This window comes from Lissotriton helveticus, chromosome 6 (genome assembly GCF_964261635.1).
Source record: "Lissotriton helveticus chromosome 6, aLisHel1.1, whole genome shotgun sequence".
In the NCBI taxonomy this organism is placed as follows: domain Eukaryota; kingdom Metazoa; phylum Chordata; class Amphibia; order Caudata; family Salamandridae; genus Lissotriton; species Lissotriton helveticus.
In genome coordinates, this window is record NC_136067.1 from 1,424,638,305 (window position 1) to 1,424,663,158 (window position 24,854).

The 24,854-nt window shown below is 43.3% G+C and overlaps 1 protein-coding gene across 1 annotated transcript in view; it reads left to right on the plus strand.

Moving 5' to 3' along the window:
- Positions 1-24,854, plus strand: part of ENPP1 (ectonucleotide pyrophosphatase/phosphodiesterase 1) — a 739,100-nt gene that overhangs the window by 387,557 nt on the left and 326,689 nt on the right. The window lies entirely within an intron of this gene.

The window sequence follows — 24,854 nt, forward strand, 5'->3', positions numbered from 1 at the left end:
CCAAGATTTTCAAGCTGTGTGCCTCTTGTAATCGCATCACAGGCTCACATAGTGTTCTTCGATTGAGCAGTTTGTGTTCTTGGTCATCATGGTTTGGATGTATTTTCTGTGGACCTAGCTGTTGTATTTGTTTTATGGATAATCTTTGCATTGTCTTTAGTTGATAAATGCTAAATCTTTTCTTCGGTAAATGTGCTTTTTCGGCTCAATGAATAAGGGCCTGATTTGCTAAGCATTTTAACGGTCGCAAACACTGATTTGGTGTTTGATTTGTATGTACTAGTCCACTGTTAGTAATTGGCTAACTTTTACCAAATGCTAAAAATGAGATTATGATCTTCGCTAAATTGGTACTTGGAAAGGGTGTGTTGTAGGCTTCCTCCAAGCATAGAGTCGGTATGATATGCACAGCGTTTTGCAATTGAAATCAGGTTGCAAAACATTTAAGTCTGCAATATTTTCAAAGTGTATAGGGGATCAGTAACCACTCTCAAACAAACTTTAGGAAAAAAAGTCAACTAGTTTTATGTTAATGGCATCCACATTTCCTTTAAATATAAGGTGCTGCGCTGTAAAGAAAAGTATACTTTATTAAAAAGTGATCACAAACCTGGTGGTCTGCTGAGCCTAAAAGGCGATCATCCAGGTGCCGGTTTTAGTACTGGTGGCGCCCAGTGCAGCAATCTTTTTTTTTTGCCCTTCCCCCGTGACTGCCTTCTCCATTGATTCCCTCACTACCATTCTCCAATGGTGCCCCTCATCTCTCCATAGCGCCTCTCATATTCATTTAATTTGTTTTACAGTACTACTCATACCAGTATAGGGTGACAAAGCACTTTACATCATACACATTATACAGAGACACTGAATCAAATGTTTGTATGTCTATCAGAAATGTTCCAATAGACAATGAGAATTACAAGGTGTAGGTGTCACATCATGCATACTAGTAGGCAGTATATTTTATGAGTGTATGGTCTGGAGAAGCACAAACTCAGGATTTAAAACCTGTTTGGGGTTGACTTTACTAGCAAGAATGTATTTCCATGCAAACATACCCTTTTAAGCAACATTAGGGTAATGAAGACCGGAGGCAAAAAACTTAACGTTCTACCCTATATCATCCAGTTTGCATGCAGCTCTTTGATGGTAGTTCGTAGGTCACTGTGCAATATTAGGATTTTAACTTATGAATTGACATAAGAGGATCTCTGTGACAAAAGCAGTAACCCACTGAGCTATCCGCGTAACATGCAGTTCTCTGATCTGCATTGCACACGTTCTTTGTCACAGGCATATTAATCCCCTGCACTACTTTGAGTCAAAATTGCCACTAGACAAAACTGATCTCTCTCCAGCAGGATCATTAATCACCAGAGTTATCTTGACACTTTTATTGTTGGCTAAAAATTGCTGGACACACAAGGAACTCTGCAGCAGGTGTTTTTAATCCTGTACGATACTTCTAAATTCAGCACCCCCCAGCTTAGCTCCAGGTGCGACTGCACCAGTCGTACCTCCCTAAAGCCGGCCCTGGTCTCATCCCTGTGATTGCCTCAAATCACAGTGAATAGCAATTTGTGAGCTACCTTATTATTATTAATGAAATAGGGCAGATTAAAACCCATAATTCTTCAGGATTTTATGAATTGAGCTAGTGGTCAGTCCATAAAATTCTTTACTGATGTCTAAAATACTGTTTTCAATTAGCGCCCAGTACTTTGGAACCTTTTTTTTGTACATCGGGCTCTCATGAGTCAATGAGTCAAGTTGTCTTTGGGGTAATCAATTTAGGATAATTAGGGAAGACTTCTCCAGGTCTTGAACAATTAAGCTGCAATAATCCTTCTTGACCTAGCTACAACTAATGAAATAGTTTAGCCTATCTTATGTGGGACACTGGCAAAACTGCTTGGGATGATTAGGCATTACCCTGAGCAGTATTTAATTCTTTCCCACAAAGATGAGCCATGCAGTGTCTTGCAGTATTTTTTATAACAACCCTTTTGGCTCCTGACAGACTCCGTAGAACTGTGACGTAGGTGTCGGAGCACAATGCCATGAAAGCTTGTTTTAGATTGTTGGGTTTGCAGTTACACGCAGCAGAATAAAGACGTATAATACTAAACTCTGTGTGCGGCCTAGTCATTGGAGGGTCCCCAGGCTGGGAAGATGCTTCGAAAGGTGACGAGATGGGAGATAAGTAACCCGAAGAATAACTGTGCTTTCCCAGAGAGTTTGCCATGGTACAAGCACACTGCTTGCAAATGAAGACAATGGAAGCATTGCAAAGAGCTTACGCCTTGATAGTCGAGAACCTGCTGGCCAAGCCATACATAAAGGATTATGTGCTGCCACGCAAATAACGTTATACATTATAAGGAGTGATACTGTAAAAGGTGGTTATGTACTGATACAAGAAGAAGTGCGGGTGATGGAATAAGTATGAAAGAAGTATATTATAATTGCACTTAACAGAGCCTTGATAAGTGGAGCTTTACAACCTCAGTACCGGGGGAGGAGACACAAGAATAAAGCACGAGGGTTGTGCTTACTGAGCTCTCTTATCCCTGAAGTGACCCATCACCAAAGCTGCAAGATGACCGCTCAGAACAGCTCCAGAGGTCTTGACCAAGTAAAGTGCTCTGATAGAGACTGGGGAGATGGTCACTGTTTCCCTGATTGTCTAGAAAGCTTTTAAGGCCAGTCCATCACAGTGCCGCTTCAATAGAACTAGTGACGCAGGCTCAAATGGATAGCCGACAGGAGCAGAAAGAGCTCTACCGCAAGGTTAGCCACTCCCATAATTAGTTGCTATGCTGCCACCTTTTTGAAACCACAACCCTCTTTTGATACCACCAAAAAGCAAAATATTGGCAATAGATGGTCTGCGTGCATGGAGTCCTTTGATGATTTAATTGATGCACTATAGTTATTGATACACTAGAAGAGACATAACAAAAAGTTTATCCAGTAGCTCAAAAATCTTGCTGGTGATGGTGTGAAAGAAGTCATAAAGAAAATGCTGCAAACTGAGGAAGAAATTATGTATTGTCAGATTAAAGAAATGCTGAATTTAAAGTTCAATCCAGTGCCAAATTTTGAGAATGAAAAATACATTTTCAGTCAAGAATGCCAAAAAGTTGGTGAAACCATTGATGATATGCTCATCAAACAATGTCGGTACAATGAATTTAATGAGGAGGAAACCATGCTACTTCGAGTTATCGATGGATGCTTTTCAGATTTATTCTGACGACAAATGTTGAGAGAAACTCTTAGTCTGGAGTGAGTGGTAAAGGCTGCAGCAGCTGAGGAGCGTGCTGAAAGAGAAGCCTCTGACATGGAAGTCCTAATTATGAAAAATAAGCCAAAGCAAAAGACTGAATGATGCAAAGTGCTGTCTAAAAGTAAAATGAAGTCATGTTTCAGATGTGGATTTTTGTTTTCACACCATTCCAGAGGCAGTGTTCGACTCACCCCCACAAGGACAAGCAACAACATCAATTGAGGCAAATTGACACTGAACGAAGTCTATTGCCATCTAAATCATTTTAAAAATAGTTAGTCCGATTAAGAATCAAGTAAAAGTACCTGGCCCACCCAGGGACTTGATTAAAAACAAGCGCAGGAGATTGCATTTGGTTTTGTTTTTTCTTCATTCCATTTTGCCATGAATTTGTGTATCCACCCGCAAATTTGTGGCAAAATTACAAACTAAAATGTGTTTTAATTGATTTCTGTGGGACCCCACCGTCTACCCATTTCTTTATGTTAAACATTTTATGTGGGACTCTGCTGAAGCCAAGTCCAAAGATGGCTGCCAATACTTTCTGATTGAAGTATTGGCAACCAATCCGATTTCATCATGGGGACTGTCATATCAGCGGAGGATCTGCACCCCCGGATATACAGTTTTTGGATTGTGTTAAATCTCTCTGAAACTACTGAACGGATTTACACCAAACTACCCTAAGGCACTATCCTGGACCAGGATCTAGCTTTCTGTCAAATGTGGTGTAATTCTATTAATTCGTTTCGGGCTATAGTACTCTTCAAAACCCAATGGGAATTAACATGGGGTAAAATGCATTTTGAGACTCCAACCCCCCTTGTTCTCGGCCCTGCTACACAGATCACCCCACAACTTTCCAGATAGCAGCTGAATTGAGCCTCTAATTTTTAGGGAAGTTTGTGAAGATTCATCAACTGGTGCCAAAGATGAAGGCTAGTAAAAAAAAAGCTTTTTCCTATGGAAAATAGGTCCTAACATATATATATATATATATATATATATATATATATATATATATATATATATATATATATATATATATATATATATATATATATATATATATATATATATATTCACTGAAAAAACCATAGGTTATAGACCATATATAGTTAGGACTTAGCATTTACAAAACCTTGAAAATTCACTGAAAAAACCATAGGTTATAGACCATATATAGTTAGGAATTAGCATTTAAAAAACCTTATTTTACTCACACAAAACCATTGAAATTCCATATATAGTTAGTTGCACTAACTATATATCGCGCACCCGCAATCCACTGCTGATGATGTCACATATTACATCATTCATGACATGGTCAGTGACATCACTGATGACACCACTGATGACATCTCAAATGACATCACTGATGACATCACTGATGACAACATCCAGTGACTGTATGTTTCTGTAAAGTTAAAATGTGTCTTACATATTGAAGAATGAGTGGAAGTATAAGTGTCTGGACAAAGGATTTAGTAGGTGCATGACTGAATGTATGAGTGAGTAATTAAATGTGTCTCACTGAGTGCATGGGTTAGTGACTAAAGTGTCTTAATTTGTGCATCATTATGTCTGTTGTTCTGTAAACTGCTGCATGTGTTGATCAGTAGCTATATGATTAACTATATGGGTTACTGATTGATTGTCCAAGTATTTGTATGGGAGACTGAGTGTGTGTGTGGCTGGCTGGGAGGTGTGTGACTCTGTGCAGATCAATGTGTACTTATATCAATGATTGTATAACAAGGTAAGTATGTGTTAGTATATGTTTGAAAATGTAAGGTGCTCTATGTTTAACTGTATAGACAAGAAAATGGAAGTGTGATTGATTCTTTACAGGACTGACTAGGTGTGTGAGTAACTCCATGGATGAGTGGCAGAGTGTGAGTGTCTGTATAGGTGTATGAGTGCATATGATAGTGTTGTAAAGATGAGTGATTGTATGTATGAATGATTGTATGGGTGAATGAGTGAATGTGTGTGTAGACGTAGGAATCAGTGAGTACATATGTAGTAACTAGTATTGGTGTGTCAATGGTTTCAAAAATTATACTCTGTATTTAACACTGGGTGAAACAGAGGTTATATTAAAATGTGAGGAGATGCATTGTATTGTCACATGAATGATATCATCAGTGATGTGGTCATTGATGTCAAATGAGATGTCATCAGTGATGTCATCAGTGATGTCATTTGAGATGTCATCAGTGATGTCATCAGTGATGTCACTGACCATGTCATGAATGATGTAATATGTGACATCATCAGCAGTGGATTGCGGGTGCGCGATATATAGTTAGTGCAACTAACTATATATGGAATTTCAATGGTTTTGTGTGAGTAAAATAAGGTTTTTTAAATGCTAATTCCTAACTATATATGGTCTATAACCTATGGTTTTTTCAGTGAATTTTCAAGGTTTTGTAAATGCTAATTCCTAACTATATATGGTCTATAACCTATGGTTTTTTCAGTGAATTTCAATGTTTTTTTAATAGCAAATATCATAAGCTGTCGAATGTCAAGTACGTGGTAAGTGAAAACATTTTCGTGTTTATGCACACTGATCTGCTTTGAATGGTGCCCCCCCCCCTCATTTCTATTAGGAGTACTCTCTCTTTGCACATAGTGAAGGGTAGTTAACGCAGGCCTTTGCCCCCGTTGTAATACGTCGTGCCTGCTTCTCTCTCCATTTGATTGATTGTTATCCAAGTATTTACTGTTTTAGAATTGGTTCTCTTTGGTTCATTCTCTATTTACAAACAAACACAGAGTCGCAATACTCTGTTTAGTCTTTGCAGATAACGAAAAATCGTGTAAAAAAAAAAGAAAAGGAATCGAGCAAAATCAGTAGGCCACTAATGGGATCTCTTTTTGACCTCGCTAAAATAGAAACATTAGGAACAACCCCTCATGACAAATACAAAACTAGTGAAATGAACTGAACTCCACACAATGATGGCTGCAAAACAGCTCGGCTCCGCCACCCACCCCGCCCAAAATAACGATAAAGAGCGGCTGCCATGATTGGTTGCGGAATGGCCACGACGGAGCTACGAAATGGTGCTGCTCTCATGCTAACCCCAGCTTCAGTCTGAAACATCCAGAAACACTGTAGACTACCAATTCGATCAGTTCCGGTAGCGCCCCAATGTAACCCGGTAGAGAAGAACTAGCCCTCCCCTCTTTGACTAATGGTTCTTGTTGCCTGTCCCTTCTGTTGTCATTTAACAGAACTATTTAGCCTGCTGAAAGGAGTTGTGTTCCGACCGCTGGTTGGTGGAGACATTTTGACTATATTCTGGACCTGCGTTGTCGCGTAATGCGTCATATGACGCGCTGCGTTAGCGCATCCGGAAGTCATCCGGGGCGCGCAGCGCGTAACGTAAGCATAACAAGTCATGTGACTTGTTAATAAAACTTTTCATTGGTTCATTTTACTTTTCTTATTCTAATGATGAAAGGCTTTGTCATATGACCTAAAAATTACGCTTTTTATTACTTCCGAACATTATTTTTTCTTAAATATATGTTATAATGTTCCAGGCTAATGTACTTTCCCGGAAAATTTACAACTGTCCTGCAAGTAAAATATATTCTTTTTTCGAGAAAAAGAGCGTTTCTTCGTCCCATGACGGAGCCGTTGAGCAAAAGAGGGTCGACCTGCTGTCTTAGTCGCCGATACGCCTGAATATGAGATTCTTATCGATCACTTTATGTTGCAGGAATAGAAAACACAACAGCCCTTGACCATTTATCTTTACTGCGTTCCTTCGTATTATACCTTTTACCCTTCATGTAATTGGTCTGCTTTATTTCACTTGCCTTTTAATGATTCTAAAACAGTGACTATTATTAAAAACTTTACCAATGTATATACTACTACCATGTTTTCTTTCAAAAACCTTTATTGTGAAAATTTCATTATACAAATACGAGCCTATAACCACGTGCGCCGGCCACGGAGCAAACTGTAATCGTATATGATGAGGAGACATTTACACTGTAGAGGAACGTAACGGGCGGGCCATTAGGTTGCAAGAACTAAGGTGTCTAACAGTTGCGGAATCGGTGGACGTACATTTTATAATTAAAATACGACAGGGCCAGTTACAATAAAATTATCTAGATATACATTTGCGGGCAAGTACCATGGGTGACGTTAATTCGAACTTTCAATAGTACAGTAATCAATAACACATCACAACTTAATATCAATAGAGATGTCGAAATATTCAATCTATTCTCGTCCCCGCCCGCCATGTGCTTCAAAACTGCATACGTATCTCGTGATATCAAGGTTGTACAACAAGTACACAACAAGGAGTTACGAGTCCCATTTATTCCGGCGCCATTTTGGGCGAGGACGGGCAGGTCCAGGATATAGTCAAAATGTCTCTACCAACCATCGACTATGATGATGTTCATATGCTGTATTTATTAGAGTAACACTCATCTGTCCACATGAAATTAATTTGCCACAATCTAAACATGTCATTTTAATCTTTCCAAAGTTCTTCTAAATATTTGGGACCGTTTCCCTTGCCTCTGATGCTGTCAGTGCCACTTCTTTGATGAATATACTAGCAGGTCAGGGGTTCTCCTCCAAATCTCTCTTTTATGCAGCACTATAATTAATTGGTGCCACCTCTCCATATGACGATGCATGGTATAGTTACCATAACTATATTTTTTTTCGGTTCCTCTGGAGAGTTCATCGTGGCAGATGAAGCGTGTAACGTACCGGGCATTTACCTTTTTTTGCATGTACAGGAAAGGAAAAAAAAAACGAGCGTCCGAGTTCTAAGGTGTCCCAGGGCCATTTTAGTGGACCAGGCCCAAATCCAAAGAACAGGCCGCCATTTTGAGAGTCCTGTTGCAGCCGCCTGTCGCTGTAGCATCAAGAGCAGCCGAAACTCAGCTGAATGGCAACTGAAACGGTAAAGGGGCGCCCCACTACAGCAGACGAGCCTCCACCTAGGAAGGCCCGTTCACGCCGCCTCCCCCCCCCCCTTCGGGCACCCCACGCCGTTATTCGGAGCAGTATTGTAGGATGGCCACACCAGTGCGGCAACTTGCTAGACATCACCTCGGTGGTAACCGAATCTCAGCGCCTTGTGGTGTCTTCTATTCAGAAAACATTGTTATGCTGCCTTCGACCTATTCGCCGCAAGTGCGCACGCAACTCAGCTGCATAGCTTGCTAGACACCACCTCGGTGCTAACCGAATCTCAGCGCCTTGTGGTCTCTTCTATTCCAAAAATATTGTTGCGCTGCCTTTGGCCCCATTCGCACATCGGTCCGCTACTGCCGCCATCTCACAGGCCAACGGGGCGCCCCACGCCGACTTTCAGCATTGTAGGATGACCACACCAGTGCACCTTACTAGACACCACCTCGGTGCCATCCGGATCTTGGCATCTCAGCGCCTTGTGGTGTCTTCTATTCAGAAAATATTCTTGCGCTACCTTTGCCCCATTCACACATCGGTCCGCTACTGACGCCATCTCACAGGCTAATGGGGCGCCGCACGCCGAGTTTCAGCATTGTAGGATGACCACACCAGTACAGCAACTTGCTAGACATCACCTCGGTGTCATCCGGATCTCGGCGCCCCACTGCAGATGAAGTGCCTCTCAACTATGAAACCACCACGGTGACATCCGGATCTTGGCGCCTTGTGCTGGTTCCGGCCTATTCACACATCGGTCCGCTACTGACGCCATCTCACAGGCTAATTGGGCGCCCCACGCCGAGTTTCAGCATTGTAGGATGACCACACCAGTACAGCAACTTGCTAGACATCACCTCGGTGCCATCCGGATCTTGGCATCTCAACGCCTAGTGGTATCTTCCATACAGAAAATATTGTTGCGCTGCCTTTGGCCCCATTCGCACATCGGTCCGCAACTGACACCATCTCACAGGCCAACAGGGCGCCCCACGCCGACTTTTACCATTGTAGGATGGCCACACCAGTACAGCAACTTGCTAGACATCACCTCGGTGCCATCCGGATCTTGGCATCTCAGCGCCTTGTGGTGTCAGTCAGAAAATATTGTTGCGCTGCCTTTGGCCCCATTCGCACATCAGTCCGCTACTGACACCATCTCACAGGCCAACAGGGCGCCCCACGCCGACTTTTACCATTGTAGGATGGCCACACCAGTGCCACAACTTGCTAGACACCACCTCGGTGCCATCCGGATCTTGGCATCTCAGCGCCTTGTGGTGTCTTCTATTCCGAAAATATTGTTGCGCTGCCTTTGGCCCCATTCGCACATCGGTCCGCTACTGCCGCCATCTCACAGGCCAACGGGGCGCCCCACGCCGACTTTCAACATTGTAGGATGGCCACACCAGTGCGGCAACTTACTAGACACCACCTCGGTGCCATCCGGATCTTGGCGCGTTGTGCTGCCTTCGGCCTATTCGCACATCGGTCCGCTACTGACGCAAACTCACAGGCCAACGGGGCGCCCCACGCCGACTTTCAGCATTGTAGGATGGCCACACCAGTGCTGCAACTTGCTGGACACCACCTCGGTGCCATCCGGATCTTGGCGCGTTGTGTTGCCTTCGGCCTATTCGCACATCGGTCCGCTACTGACGCCGCCTCACGTGCCAACGTATTTTCTCCGCATTTTATACCCTATGCCGCATAACAGGTCATGTGACTTGTTTATAAAACCTTTCATTGGTTCATTTTACTTTTGGTTTCCTAATGATGGAAGGCTTGATCATATGACCTAAAAACAACACTTTTCATTGGATGAAAACTTTTTTTTTTCCCAAACGATGAAAGCCCCACCTTGTTTCTGGATGTTTCAGACTGAAGCTGGCGTCAGCATGAGAGCACCACCATCTCGTAGCTCCGTCGTGGTCATTCCGCGAGCAATCATGGCAGCCGCTCCCCACCAGAAGCCTACAGGAGTCGGGGGCCCCCAAAACTTTTGATGAATCCTCAAGGCGGAGGGGACGCTTTCGAGAATGGGATCCAAGACCTAGCAGACAAGCGTCCGATTTCCAAGGTGTCCCAGGGCCATTTCAGTGGACCAGGCCCAAAAAGGAAACAGCCTGCCGCCATTTTGAGAGTCCTGTGACAGCCGCCTATCGCTGCACCGCAAGAGTGGGCGCAACTCAGCTGAATTGCGGCTTTTGACACAGTGGACCAAAAACGGACGGAATGGCAACTGAAACGGTAAAGGGGCGCACCACTACAACAGATGACACTCCACCTGGAGAGGCCCGTTCACGCCGCCTCCCCCGGGGCGCCCCACGCCGTTATTCGGAGCAGCATTGTAGGATACCAAAACCAGTGCGGCAACTTACTGGACATCACCTTGGTGCCATCGTTCTGCTGCCTTGGAACTATTCGCACAACAGTTTGCTACTGATGACCCACCCCCCGCGACGCCCCACGCCGGAAATCTGGACGTTGTGCTGCGTTGGGACTATTCGCACAGCCGACCGCTACTTCGTTGTTTTTCCCTAAAAATGTTTATATGTTATTACTGTTTTTGTTTTCTTGTATATATTTATAAGTTATTAAAGTTTTATAATCTTACTACTTTGTCGGAGTGCTATATATTTTTAATGTGACACATAATTGTAAAAACTTTGATGTACAAAGAGTCATCCCTGGAATCTTCCGCTTCAGGCTCGGTCCCCTCCCCAATCACAATACAGGATGGTTTTCAGATAGTAGGAACGCGTGTGGTGTGACGGATCTCATCGGGTGTGGGCCTTGATCTACTATAACTCCTTTGAAGAGGGGTGATTCTTTACAGCTGGGGCCATAAACTACATCTGCAGGGCTAGCTGATACCCTAGGACCGGCCTGGACAATCGGACACAGAGGAAAAGGAGTGTCAGAGGGTGCGGTAGTGAATAGGGCGAAAGGGAGGTGTCGGGCGGGCACAGGGTGTGATTCTCAGGGAAGAGCAGCGCAGATGGGGGGAGGTTTATTACCCATGCATAAGACAGAGAGCGGGGGTGACCACTGCCTGGGGGAGATGCTTGCGAGGGTGGGGAGCCATGCTAAGGATCGACAGCGTGCACAGAGTGGGTCTGGTCAAGGCATCTAAAATGACTGCCGTGCACGACAAAAGTGTGGCATTTGAAAAAAGACAAGATGGCGCAGACAATGTTTTTCAACACTTCCTGATTTCCTTCGAATCGAACGTTAACAGACGTTGGGGCATATTACCAAAGTTAAGCGATATTTATCCCTAACGATGCTTAGCAACGATTTTTTTACCGCTAAGCATCGTCAGAAATTATCGCAGATAAACCTTGCTATTATCAAGGTTTATCGCAAATACGATAAAAAACGACCGCAATGCATTAATATCGCTGAAAACTCAGCGATATTCATGCATTACCGAGCTAATGCTCTTAGCCATGTTATCCACCTCCCATTGGATAACATGGCTAAGAACTGCTCAGGGCAGGTGCTAGCTTTTGGAGATATTCGCGCTTATCGCGAATATTTCCAAAAGTTGATAATAGGAGATAGCGATGTTAGCGACTGTTTCCAGTCGCTAACATCTTGGCATGCCCACTTTGCATGTCATTAGTGATAAATATCACTCACATGCAAAGTGGGGCCGAAGATGGTCGCTATCTCCTACTAGCCGTCGCTAACTGGTGTTAGCAACAGCTAGGTAATACAGATATAATTTTATCTCCGCGAAGCGGAGCGCTGTTACAGATATATATCTTGTTTTTGAACGTTAATTTCTCAAAATCCACTGAAGCACATATATTGAGACCTAGCAAAGGCACATCGAGCTACCAGTCCCTACAATTTTGCCAAGTTTCGTGCAAATCCATTCAGCCGTTCGATTATTATTATTATTATTTTTTTTTTGCCCCGCGGGGCCCTTTTAAAACCTCCACATCAAACCTAAGAGGTCAAGGAGGATCTACTATGCCCCCTTATGGTCATTTGCCCCTTCGCTTTGGCCTCCTCTTGTCTCTCGATCCTACCGAGAGACAAGATGGCGGCCGCTACGGACTGTTTGCAATGTTTACAGACGCCGGAGAACCAATCAGCTTCGCAAACCTCCGTTACGCGAAGCGGAGCGCTGTTACAGATATATATCTTTTTTTGAACGTTAATTTCTCAAAATCCACTGGAGCACATATATTGAGACCTAGCAAAGGCACATCGGGCTACCAGTCCCTAATATTTTACCAAGTTTCGTGCAAATCCATTCAGCCGTTCGATTATTATTATTATTTTTTTTTTTTGCCCCGCGGGACCCTTTTAAAACCTCCACATCAAACCTAGGGGGTCAGCGAGGATCTACTATGCCCCCTTATGGTCATTTGCCCCTTCGCTTTGGCCTCCTCTTGTCTCTCGATCCTACCGAGAGACAAGATGGCGGCCGCTACGGACTGTTTGCAATGTTTACAGACGCCGGAGAACCAATCAGCTTCGCAAACCTCCGTTACGCGAAGCGGAGCGCTGTTACAGATATATATCTTTTTTTGAACGTTAATTTCTCAAAATCCACTGGAGCACATATATTGAGACCTAGCAAAGGCACATCGGGCTACCAGTCCCTAATATTTTACCAAGTTTCGTGCAAATCCATTCAGCCGTTCGATTATTATTATTATTATTTTTTTTTGCCCCGCGGGACCCTTTTAAAACCTCCACATCAAACCTAGGGGGTCAGCGAGGATCTACTATGCCCCCTTATGGTCATTTGCCCCTTCGCTTTGGCCTCCTCTTGTCTCTCGATCCTACCGAGAGACAAGATGGCGGCCGCTACGGACTGTTTGGAATGTTCACAGACGCCGGAGAACCAATCAGCTTCGCCTCACAAAGCTCCGTACCGCGAAAAGTCCGCGAACCGGAGCGCTGCCCGGTCCGCTGTTACAGATATATATCTTTTTTTGAACGTTCATTTCTCAAAATCCACTGGAGCACATATATTGAGACCTAGCAAAGGCACATCGGGCTACCAGTCCCTACAATTTTGCCAAGTTTCGTGCAAATCCATTCAGCCGTTCGGGCTAAAAGTGAGGCCAACCGCCCTATGGAAAACTCAATGTCTCGGCCCCCCCTTGACGAACCCCCCCCAAATTTTCAAGGGCTGCTCAGAAACAAAATGTGCCATTTTCCTGAAAATTTCAGCCAATTCCGTCCACAAACGCCAAAGTTATTAGACATAGAATTTTCAAAAATCCCATAGAGAAAAAATCCTAACTATATATACCTACTGGCGACCGCCAGTAGGTAATATATATATATATATATATATTGGAATTCTGAATGTTTACTTATGACACTTGATGTGTCTTCATTGTACACATCTATAAAACATTACGAAGGGGTGAGAGCCGTACAGCATTATTTGAACAAACGTGCAATGAATTTTACGTCGCACAACAAAATGCTGTTCTCTATGATTCAGATCTGTTTAGAACAAAATTATTTTTTGTTCAATAACCAGGTCTATCAACAAATCAGGGGGGTGGCTATGGGGGCCTGCTTTTCCCCCAGTCTAGCATGTTTTCACATGGGACTGTGGGAGGAGCAGTTCCTCAAGGGGCAACATCAAGCTACCATGCAAAATCATGTACCCATCTAACTGAGATACATAGAGGATGTATTTATGGTCTGGCAGGGATCCAAAGAGGAGGCCCAGCAATTTGTGGAGGAACTAAATAATAACAATTTAAATTTAAAATGTACCTCTACAATTGATGATGAATCAGTCTTTTTCTTAGATACAGAGGTGTACGTAGATGACACACGAAGCGTTTTCACACAGCTTGCTTCCTTCAGCGCTCGGCGTTCTCGGCAGGCTTGATCTTCAAGTGGGTGTGTCTACTCTCGCTAGGCAGGGTCCGTCGTCAAATTCCTGTTCCCACAGATGCACCTCGTACTGGTTGACGACGTCGGACAGCTTCAGAGGAGTGGACTCGTAGCGGAAGCAACCACCTTCCGCGGGATAAATGCTCAAAATAAAAGCCAAACTGTAGCCCCAGGGCAGAACAGATGACTCAGCGACTCCGATGTGAGGCAGTTGGAATTTTAATGAGCAAAGCTAAGCAGAAGCAAAAACTGACGCATTTCGGGCGGGTGCCCTTGATCACAGTCAACTGTTAACCCATCATGCTTGAACCTTATAAAGTGCTAGTACACACCATGTGATAACAATAGAAATGGAGAAAATACTACTACGTATCACAGGCATAACTGTAAGAAAGGATGGATTACAATCAATATACACAATGTAAGTCTCCCAAAAACCAATTGATAACTGAATAAATTCATTTATGTGTAATGACAAGATTGTTTCTGCAATAAAAATATGTTTTATATATATATATATATATATATATATATATATATATATATATATATTCACTGAAAAAACCATAGGTTAGAGACCATATATAGTTAGCTGGACATTTTATTGACATAAAACCAATGAAATTCCATATATAGTTAGTTGCACTAACTATATATCGCGCACCCGCAATCCACTGCTGATGATGTCACATATTACATCATTCATGACATGGTCAGTGACATCACTGATGACATCACTGATGACATCTCAAATGACATCACTGATGACATCATCTAGTGTCTGTGTGTTTTTGTAAAGTTTAAATATGTTTTACATATTGAAGAATGAGTGGATGTATGGAAGACTGAGTGTGTGTGTGGCTGGCTGGGAGGTGTGTGACTGTGCATATCAATGTGTACTTGTATCAGTGATTGTATAAGAGAGTAAGTATGTGTTAGTATATGTGTGAAAAGTATGGTGTTCTGTGTTTAACTGTATAGATGAGGAAATCGAAGTGTGATTGATTCTTCACAGGACTGACTAGGTGTATGAGTGCATATGATAGTGTTGTAATAATGAGTGACTGTATGTATGAGTGATTGTATGGGTGAATGAGTGAATGTGTGTGTAGACGTAGGAATCAGTGAGTGTGTATGTAGTAACTGGTATTGGTGTGTCATGATGTCATCAGTGATGCCATTTGAGATGTCATCAGTGATGTCATTTGAGATGTCATCAGTGATGTCATCAGTGATGTCACTGAAGTATGGTGTTCTGTGTTTAACTGTATAGATGAGGAAATGGAAGTGTGATTGATTCTTTACAGGACTGACTAGGTGTGTGAGTAACTCCATGGATGAGTGGCAGTGTGTGAGTGTCTGCATAGGTGTATGAGTGCATATGATAGTGTTGTAATAATGAGTGACTGTATGTATGAGTGATTGTATGGGTGAATGAGTGAATGTGTGTGTAGCCATAGGAATCAGTGAGTGCGTATGTAGTAACTGGTATTGGTGTGTCATGATGTCATCAGTGATGTCATTTGAGATGTCATCAGTGATGTCATCAGTGATGTCACTGACCATGTCATGAATGATGTAATATGTGACATCATCAGCAGTGGATTGCGGGTGCGCGATATATAGTTAGTGCAACTAACTATATATGGAATTTCATTGGTTTTATGTCAATAAAATGTCCAGCTAACTATATATGGTCTCTAACCTATGGTTTTTTCAGTGAATTTTCAAGGTTTTGTAAATGCAAATTCCTAACTATATATGGTCTATAACCTATGGTTTTTTCAGTGAATTTCATTGTTTTTTTAAAAGCTAATATCTATAGCTGTAAAATATATTCTTTATTACGTGACGTATCACGTAGCCACGTGAGACGCCTCATGACGCGTCGCATAACCGTGACGTATCGGCTCTGCAGCGCAAACAAAACCCGTAACGTAAGCGTGCCGGAGCACGCTTACAGATATATATTTTTTTTTTAACCTTAATTAGACAAAATCCACACGTGCACATATCTTGAGGCCTTGCAAAGGCACATCAAACAAACAGTCCCTACAATTTTGCCAAGTTTGCTGGAAATCTATTCCCTTAATTTTTTTTTTACTGTTTCTCTTGGTTTTCCCCTTGTTACGCTTACCGGGACGCTACCCGGTACGCGAACCGGACGCTCCAAAAACACAAGATGGCGGACTCCCGTTACGCTGCCGGTTAGCTGCCCGGTTCGCGTACCGGGAAGCGCCTCTACCGCGAAAAATCGCGGGGGACTTTAATATCCCCCTCATCAATCCTAGGGGGTCAGGAGGGGTTTACCTTGCCCCCTTTCCTTCATTTCCCCCTTCTTTTTTCACCACATCTTGTCTCTCGAACCTACCGAGAGACAAGATGGCGGCCGCTCCGGACTGTTTACAATGTTGACAGCTACGCTGCCGGTTAGCTGCCCGGTTAGCTGCCCGGTGAGCTGCCCGGTGAGCTGCCCGGTTCGCGTACCGGGACGCGCCTCTACGGCGTAAAATCGCAAAAAAAATTTTTTTTATTTTTTGCCCCGCGGGGCACTTTAATATCCCCCTCATCAATCCTAGGGGGTCAGGAGTGGTCTACCTTGCCCCCTTTCCTTCATTTCCCCCTTCGTTTTTCACCACATCTTGTCTCTCGATCGTACCGAGAGACAAGATGGCGGCCGCTCCGGACTGTTTAGAATGTTGACAGACACCGGAGAGCCAATCAGCTTCGCTTCGCGAAGTTCCGTTACGCGTCAGGTACGCGAACCGGGGCGCTAACCGGAGCGCTGTCACAGATATATATATTTTTTTAAACGTTAATTTCTCAAAATCCACTGGAGCACATATATTGAGACATAGCAAAGGCACGTCTGGCAAACCATATCTACAATTTTGCCAAGTTTCATGTAAATCTATTCAGCCGTTCGAGCTAAAAGTGAGTCCAACCGCCCTATGGAAAAATGAATGGGAAAAACGCGTTTTGGGACCCCCCTTTTTTCTCGGCCCCCCCTTGACAAAACCCCCCCAAATTTTCAGGGGCTGCTCAGAAACAAAATGTGCCATTTTCCTGAAAATTTCAGCCAATTCCGTCCACAAACGCCAAAGTTATTAGACATAGAATTTTCAGAAATCCCATAGAGAAAAAATCCTAACTATATATACCCACTGGCTATCGCCAGTAGGTAATATACATATTACCTACTGGCGGTCGCCAGTAGGTATATATAGTTAGGATTTTTTCCCTATGGGATTTTTGAAAATTCTATGTCTAATAACTTTGGCGTTTGTGGACGGAATTGGATGAAATTTTCTGGAAAATGGAACATTTTGTTTCTGAGCAGCCCCTGAAAATTTGGGGGGTGTTCGTCCAGGGGGGGCCGAGAAAAAAGGGGGGTCCCAAAACGTGTTTTTCCCATGCAATTTTCCATAGGGCGGTTGGCCTCACTTTTAGCCCGAACGGCTGAATGGATTTGCACGAAACTTGGCAAAATTGTAGGGACTGGTAGCCCGATGTGCCTTTTGTAGGTCTCAATATATGTGCTACAGTGGATTTTGAGAAATTAACGTTCAAAAAAAGATATATATCTAGAGCCGCGCCTGGAGCGCTCCCCGGTACGCGTACCGGGGAGCGCTTCAGGCGCGCCACGCGACTTGCGCACGGCAAGCTGATTGGTTCTCGGGTGTCTGTAAACATTCGAAACAGTCCGCAGCGGCCGCCATCTTGTGTCTCGGTAGGATTGAAACACAAGAGGTGGCAAAAATCAAAGGGGGAAATGAGCAAGAGGGGGCAGGGTACACACCCCCTGACCCCCTAGGTTTCATATGGGGGCCATAAAAGGCTCCCGCGGGTGAAAAAAAAAATTTAAAAAAAATTCGATTTTCGCGGGGGTGAGCGCCCGGTACGCGCACCGGGGAGCGTACGGGGGAGCGTACCATTGAGATTAAAAATGACAGACTTTTAAAAAAATAAAGCTTCTTTTTAAAAATTGGAGGTAGTTCTGAAAAGAACTTTTTTTTTGATTTTGTTGTTTTATATATTTTTTTTTGTTTTTGTTGTTTTATATTTTTTTAGACTTTTTAAAACAATTTTATATTTTTTTTGGATTTTTTTCAAGGGAAAAACAAAAACAAGGATTCCAAAACTGCTCAACAGGAGCAAAAAAATTTGAAAATTTAGGGACTGGAAGAGCAGCGGTGTTGCTGTTTCTTTAGGGCAATCAGTTCAACACTCTGCTCCCCATAGCAGAGCAGTTCGTCACACTCTTTGCACAAAAATTTGATGCCCGCAAACACCGGCTGAATGTTAGGGACCATTCTTCCACGGGGTGGTCCCGAAGGTGTTGCTCCACCAGTGGAGGTGCTGCCGCCATCTGTGGGTACATTCCGTGCCAGCTCTCTGACACTCTCCCTGGCAAAGTTGTTAGGGTGTCTTCTTTTCACATGCCGGATCAAATTAGCATTCCCAAAACTATATTTTTTCAGAGGATTGCTTCTGGATAAACTACTCCCACATATTTTGCATGTTACTTTGGGAGCGTTGACTTTTTTCTGTCCTTCTGGGATTTCGTAAAATTTCCAGATGAAATGGGTTTTTTTCTTTTGCTGAGGAGGGTCCTCATCTAAAAATCCCTCTGAATCACTGCTGGATGACTCTCTTGCAGCCATTGCTGGAGATCAGAAAAGTAGGAGATAGAGTAGACACAACAGCTCTTGCTCTCTCCAAGTACAAAGCAATAGTGAGAGAAATGGGTGGGTTTCACACAATTTGGAAAAAAAAAAGTTCTGAACCAATGAAAAGTGTTATTTTAAAGTCACATGGTTTGACGCGCTTACGCTACGCGCCCCGGGGCGCGTCCCGGGCGTGTATCGTAAGCGCATCGGGGCGCTTACGTTGCGCGATCGTATGCGCTTCCGGGTGCGCTTACGCGGTGCGTCATAAGACGCATCTTGCGGCTACGCGATACGTGTCTTATGACGCAAGGCGTGGCGGCTACGCGATACGTCACGATGTTGTTTTCGTTCTCGGCAATAGCGCTTCCGGGACGCGCATTAGTACGCGCCCCGGGGCGCGCCGCAAGATTGCGCTTACCCGTGCGTTCACCTGTCCGCGCCCCGGGAGCGCACTAAAAATAATATTAAAAAAAAATAAAAAAATTATAAAATATAAAATTAGATTTAAAATGTATTATTTTTATAAAGATTTGCTATTAAAAAACCTATGAAATTCACTGAAAAAACCATAGGTTATAGACCATATATAGTTAGGAATTAGCATTTACAAAACCTTGAAAATTCACTGAAAAAACCATAGGTTATAGACCATATATAGTTAGGAATTAGCATTTAAAAAACCTTATTTTACTCACACAAAACCATTGAAATTCCATATATAGTTAGTTGTACTAACTATATATCGCGCACCCGCAATCCACTGCTGATGATGTCACATATTACATCATTCATGACATGGTCAGTGACATCACTGATGACATCACTGATGACATCTCAAATGACATCACTGATGACATCACTGATGACATCTCATTTCACATTACTCATGACATCATTCATGTGATGATACGATGAACCTCTTCAGACTCTAATAAAAACGTAGATACACTCAGTGTAAACAGACACTCACAGACTGTCACTCATCCATGGAGTTACTCACACACCTAATCAGTCTTGCAAAGAATCAATCACACCTCCATTTCCGAAAACTATATAGTTAAACACACCTTACTTATTGAAACATATAATAACACATATTTACTCTGTTATACAATCCCTGATACAAGTTCACAATAATCCATACAGCCACTCACACATTCACTGGCTCTTATGCACAGTTATTTATATATGTCAACTACCACATGTACTGTGTTTTACATATGTACTTACTTTGACATGTAGCACTGAGATATCCATTCACTCACCAATACACTCATGCACACAGTAAACCGCCCATACAGCTGTTTCCACATGCACTTTTGAACCCATACATCTAGTGAATCAACTGCTCACACATCTATGCACAGAGTCATACACCTCCCAGCCACCCACACACACACTCAGTCTCCCATACAAATACTTGGCCAACTAATCAATAACCCATATAGTTAGTCATATAGCTAATGATCAACACATGCATCAGATTACAAAACAACAGACACAATGGTGCACAATTTAAAACAGTTTAGTCACTAACCCATGCACTCAGTGAGACACATTTAATCACTCACTTATACAGTCAGTCATGCACCTACTAAATACATCATCCAGACACTTATACATCCACTCATTCTTCAATATATAAGACATATTTTAACTTTAAAGAAACATACAGTCACTGGATGTTGTCATCAGTGATGTCATCAGTGATGTCATTTGAGATGTCATCAGTGATGTCATCAGTGATGTCACTGACCATGTCATGAATGATGTAATATGTGACATCATCAGCAGTGGATTGCGGGTGCGCGATATATAGTTAGTACAACTAACTATATATGGAATTTCAATGGTTTTGTGTGAGTAAAATAAGGTTTTTTAAATGCTAATTCCTAACTATATATGGTCTATAACCTATGGTTTTTTCAGTGAATTTTCAAGGTTTTGTAAATGCTAATTCCTAACTATATATGGTCTATAACCTATGGTTTTTTCAGTGAATATAAACATATATAATCTGCATATCTATATAAATATAAATGCATGCATACATATACATATATGCATACATATGCATGTTATTTACATGAAAGTTTTAAAAACACTAATAAAAGCAAAGCTAAAAAGCCACCTCATTACAAACAGAATGGCTTTAACTTAAACGAGGGCGAGATCTATTGCATTTTCAATGCTTGTTTACTTTGGTTCTATCAAGAAGGCATTCAGATGTGTCACACATTTGCCATAAATTCTGAATGTTAGCACTCTAGTTGCTCATTAGATCACTGTAGTAAAGCTAGTGCTCACCAGGGAAGTCTGCTGCTAATCATGGTTTGCAGCCATTTTCCCGCATTTTTTATCCCGCAGACTTTCAGTCCGCATACCATTATCCCGCAAGGTCATTGACCTCGCATACCATTATCCCATTTTTCAAAACGCATGTGCATTTATCGCGCATGCCTTTACAAAGAATTACGTTTTAAAGGCATGTATGGTAAATGCATTTGCGTTGTGAAAACCACGATGACGAGAGAGGTAAGTGGGTTTGTGTTAATTTTTTCGTGGGTTAGTGATTGTGTAGTGTAGTGTAGTGTTAGTGTAGTGTAGAGTTGTGGTGGTTGTTTAGTGTAGGGTCATGCTGGGGGTAGTGTTTTAGGGTTTAGGGTTGTGTTGTAGTGTTTGCGTAGTGTAGGGTCATGCTGGGGGTAGTGTTTTAGGGTTTAGGGTAGTGTTGTAGTGTTTGCGTAGTGTAGGGTCATGCTGGGGGTAGTGTTTTAGGGTTTAGGGTTGTGTTGTAGTGTTTGCGTAGTGTAGGGTCATGCTGGGGCTAGTGTTTTAGGGTTTAGGGTAGTGTTGTAGTGTTTGCGTAGTGTAGGGTCATGCTGGGCGTAGTGTTTTAGGGTTTAGGATAGTGTTGTAGTGTTTGCGTAGTGTAGGGTCATGCTGGGGGTAGTGTTTTAGGGTTTTGGGTAGTGTTGTAGTGTTTGCGTAGTGTAGGGTCATGCTGGGGTGTAGTATTTTAGGGTTTAGGGTAGTGTTGTAGTGTTTGCGTAGTGTAGGGTCATGCTGGGGGTAGTGTTTTAGGGTTTTGGGTAGTGTTGTAGTGTTTGCGTAGTGTAGGGTCATGCTGGGGGTAGTGTTTTAGGGTTTAGGGTAGTGTTGTAGTGTTTGCGCAGTGTAGGGTCATGCTAGGGGTAGTGTTTTAGGGTTTAGGGTAGTGTTGTAGTGTTTGCGTAGTGTAGGGTCATGCTGGGGGTAGTGTTTTAGGGTTTAGGGTAGTGTTGTAGTGTTTGCGTAGTGTAGGGTCATGCTGGGGTGTAGTGTTTTAGGGGTTTGGGTAGTGTTGTAGTGTTTGCGTAGTGTAGGGTCATGCTGGGGGTAGTGTTTTAGGGTTTAGGGTAGTGTTGTAGTGTTTGCGTAGTGTAGGGTCATGCTGGGTGTAGTGTTTTAGGGTTTTGGGTAGTGTTGTAGTGTTTGCGTAGTGTAGGGTCATGCTGGGGGTAGTGTTTTAGGGTTTAGGGTAGTGTAGTGTTTGCGTAGTGTAGGGTCATGCTGGGGGTAGTGTTTTAGGGTTTAGGGTTGTGTTGTAGTGTTTGCGTAGTGTAGGGTCATGCTGGGGGTAGTGTTTTAGGGTTTAGGGTAGTGTTGTAGTGTTTGCGTAGTGTAGGGTCATGCTGGGGGTAGTGTTTTAGGGTTTAGGGTAGTGTTGTAGTGTTTGTGTAGTGTAGGGTCATGCTGGGGGTAGTGTTTTAGGGTTTAGGGTAGTGTTGTACTGTTTGTGTAGTGTAGGGTCATGCTTGGGGTAGTGTTTTAGGGTTTAGGGTAGTTTAGTTGTTTAGTGTATGCTAAAGGCATATTCGTTCTAAACGTTTTCGTTATTTTAATTTGCGGCCTAATAGTACATGCGGGATTTTTTTTGCGGACTGATGGTATGCGGGATTTCGTCATATATTCGCTAATCATACTTTCTATGGCAAAATGAACCCCCTCATTTTGTTCCTTTTTAAATTAAATGTTTTAAGAGTTACCACTTTATTCCAATCAAGATGGCTTCAGGTGTGCCATACCTTTGTAATAGGTAGGACTGTTAGCACTCTAGTTGTTCTTTAGGACACTCTGGGACATTCTGTCATTGGGCTATAGTTGGGCTACATCTGGCTGATATTTGGGCTACATTTGTTTTTTTTTTGTCTCTGGTGGCCATCTTTGGGCTACATTGGGCTACATTGGGCTACATTGGGCTACATTTGGGCTCCAACATATATATAGCCCAATGTAGCCCAATATATATTTTTCAAAGTTAATTTTCGTAAAAACCACTGGAGCCTATATCTTGAGACATAGCAAAGGCACATCGGGCTACCAGTCCCTACAATTTTGCCAAGTTTGGTGTAAATCCATTCAGCCGTTCAGGCTAAAAGTGAGGCCAACCGCCCTATGGAAAATTGCATGGGAAAAACACGTTTTGGGACCCCCCTTTTTTCTCGGCCCCCCCTTGACGAAACCCCCCCAAATTTTCAGGGGCTGCTCAGAAACAAAATGTTCCATTTTCCTGAAAATTTTAGCCAATTCTGTCCTCAAACGCCAAAGTTATTCGACATAGAATTTTCAAAAATCCCATAGGAAAAAAATCCTAACTATATATACCTACTGGCTATCGCCAGTAGGTAATATATATATATATCAATATCAATGCTCGAAGGTGTCCACCTTTAAGTAGCACGCGAACAGCAGCTTGGTTTATGTATAGGTGAGGACGGGGATCCACTCGTAGACGCCGCTCCGTACGGGATCTGCCCGACGCGTTTCGAAGCTCCATGTGCTTCTCTTCAGGGGCTTTAACGGAAGCGGTGTGCGCAACCGCCGACCCACTTCCCCATTTTATACATAACACACCCACCGATGGGAGACTCAAATGAGACTGTGCATTCTGGGAAGTGTGGTCCGGGAAGCACACAATCAAGTCCTGTATGGACTCCACAAGTGGGCCCGTCCTCGATTCCAAGTACGACTGCTGCTTCACTTTCGTGACCCCCAGGGTACCGGGGTGGTGCATACTCCGCGGCTGGACGGCCGCGTATAAATCAATGCTCGAAGGTGTCCACCTTTGAGTAGCACGCGAACAGCAGCTTGGTTTATGTATAGGTGAGGACGGGGATCCACTCGTAGACGCCGCTCCGTACGGGATCTGCCTGACGCGTTTCGAAGCTCCATGTGCTTCTCTTCAGGGGCTTTAACGGAAGCGGTGTGCGCAACCGCCGACCCACTTCCCCATTTTATATATAACACACCCACCGATGGGAGGCTCAAATGAGACTGTGCATTCTGGGAAGTGTGGTCCGGGAAGCACACAATCAAGTCCTGTATGGACTCCACAAGTGGGCCCGTCCTCGATTCCAAGTACGACTGCTGCTTCACTGTCGTGACCCCCTGGGTACCGGGGTGGTGCATACTCCGCGGCTGGACGGCCGCGTATAAATCAATGCTCGAAGGTGTCCACCTTTGAGTAGCACGCGAACAGCAGCTGGGTTTATGTATAGGTGAGGACGGGGATCCACTCGTAGACGCCGCTCCGTACGGGATCTGCCCGACGCGTTTCGAAGCTCCATGTGCTTCTCTTCAGGGGCTTTAACGGAAGCGGTGTGCGCAACCGCCGACCCACTTCCCCATTTTATATATAACACACCCACCGATGGGAGGCTCAAATGAGACTGTGCATTCTGGGAAGTGTGGTCCGGGAAGCACACAATTCCATGTATATATATATATATATATATATATATACAAGAACAGCAGTCTCTCACCACAAAACTACCAGGCAGGTAGCAAAGAGGAAAAACCATGCGAGTCCCAATCTTCTTTCGGCAAGTTTTATTGGTAAGGAAAGTTCACCAAATCTATATATATATATATATATTCACTGAAACAAACATAGGTTTTACACCAGTTATAGTTAGCTGGAAGTTTTACTCGCATAAAACCATTGAAATTCCCACGTTATAGTTAGTTGGACTCACTATAACTTGCGCGTGCAATGCACTGCTGATGACGT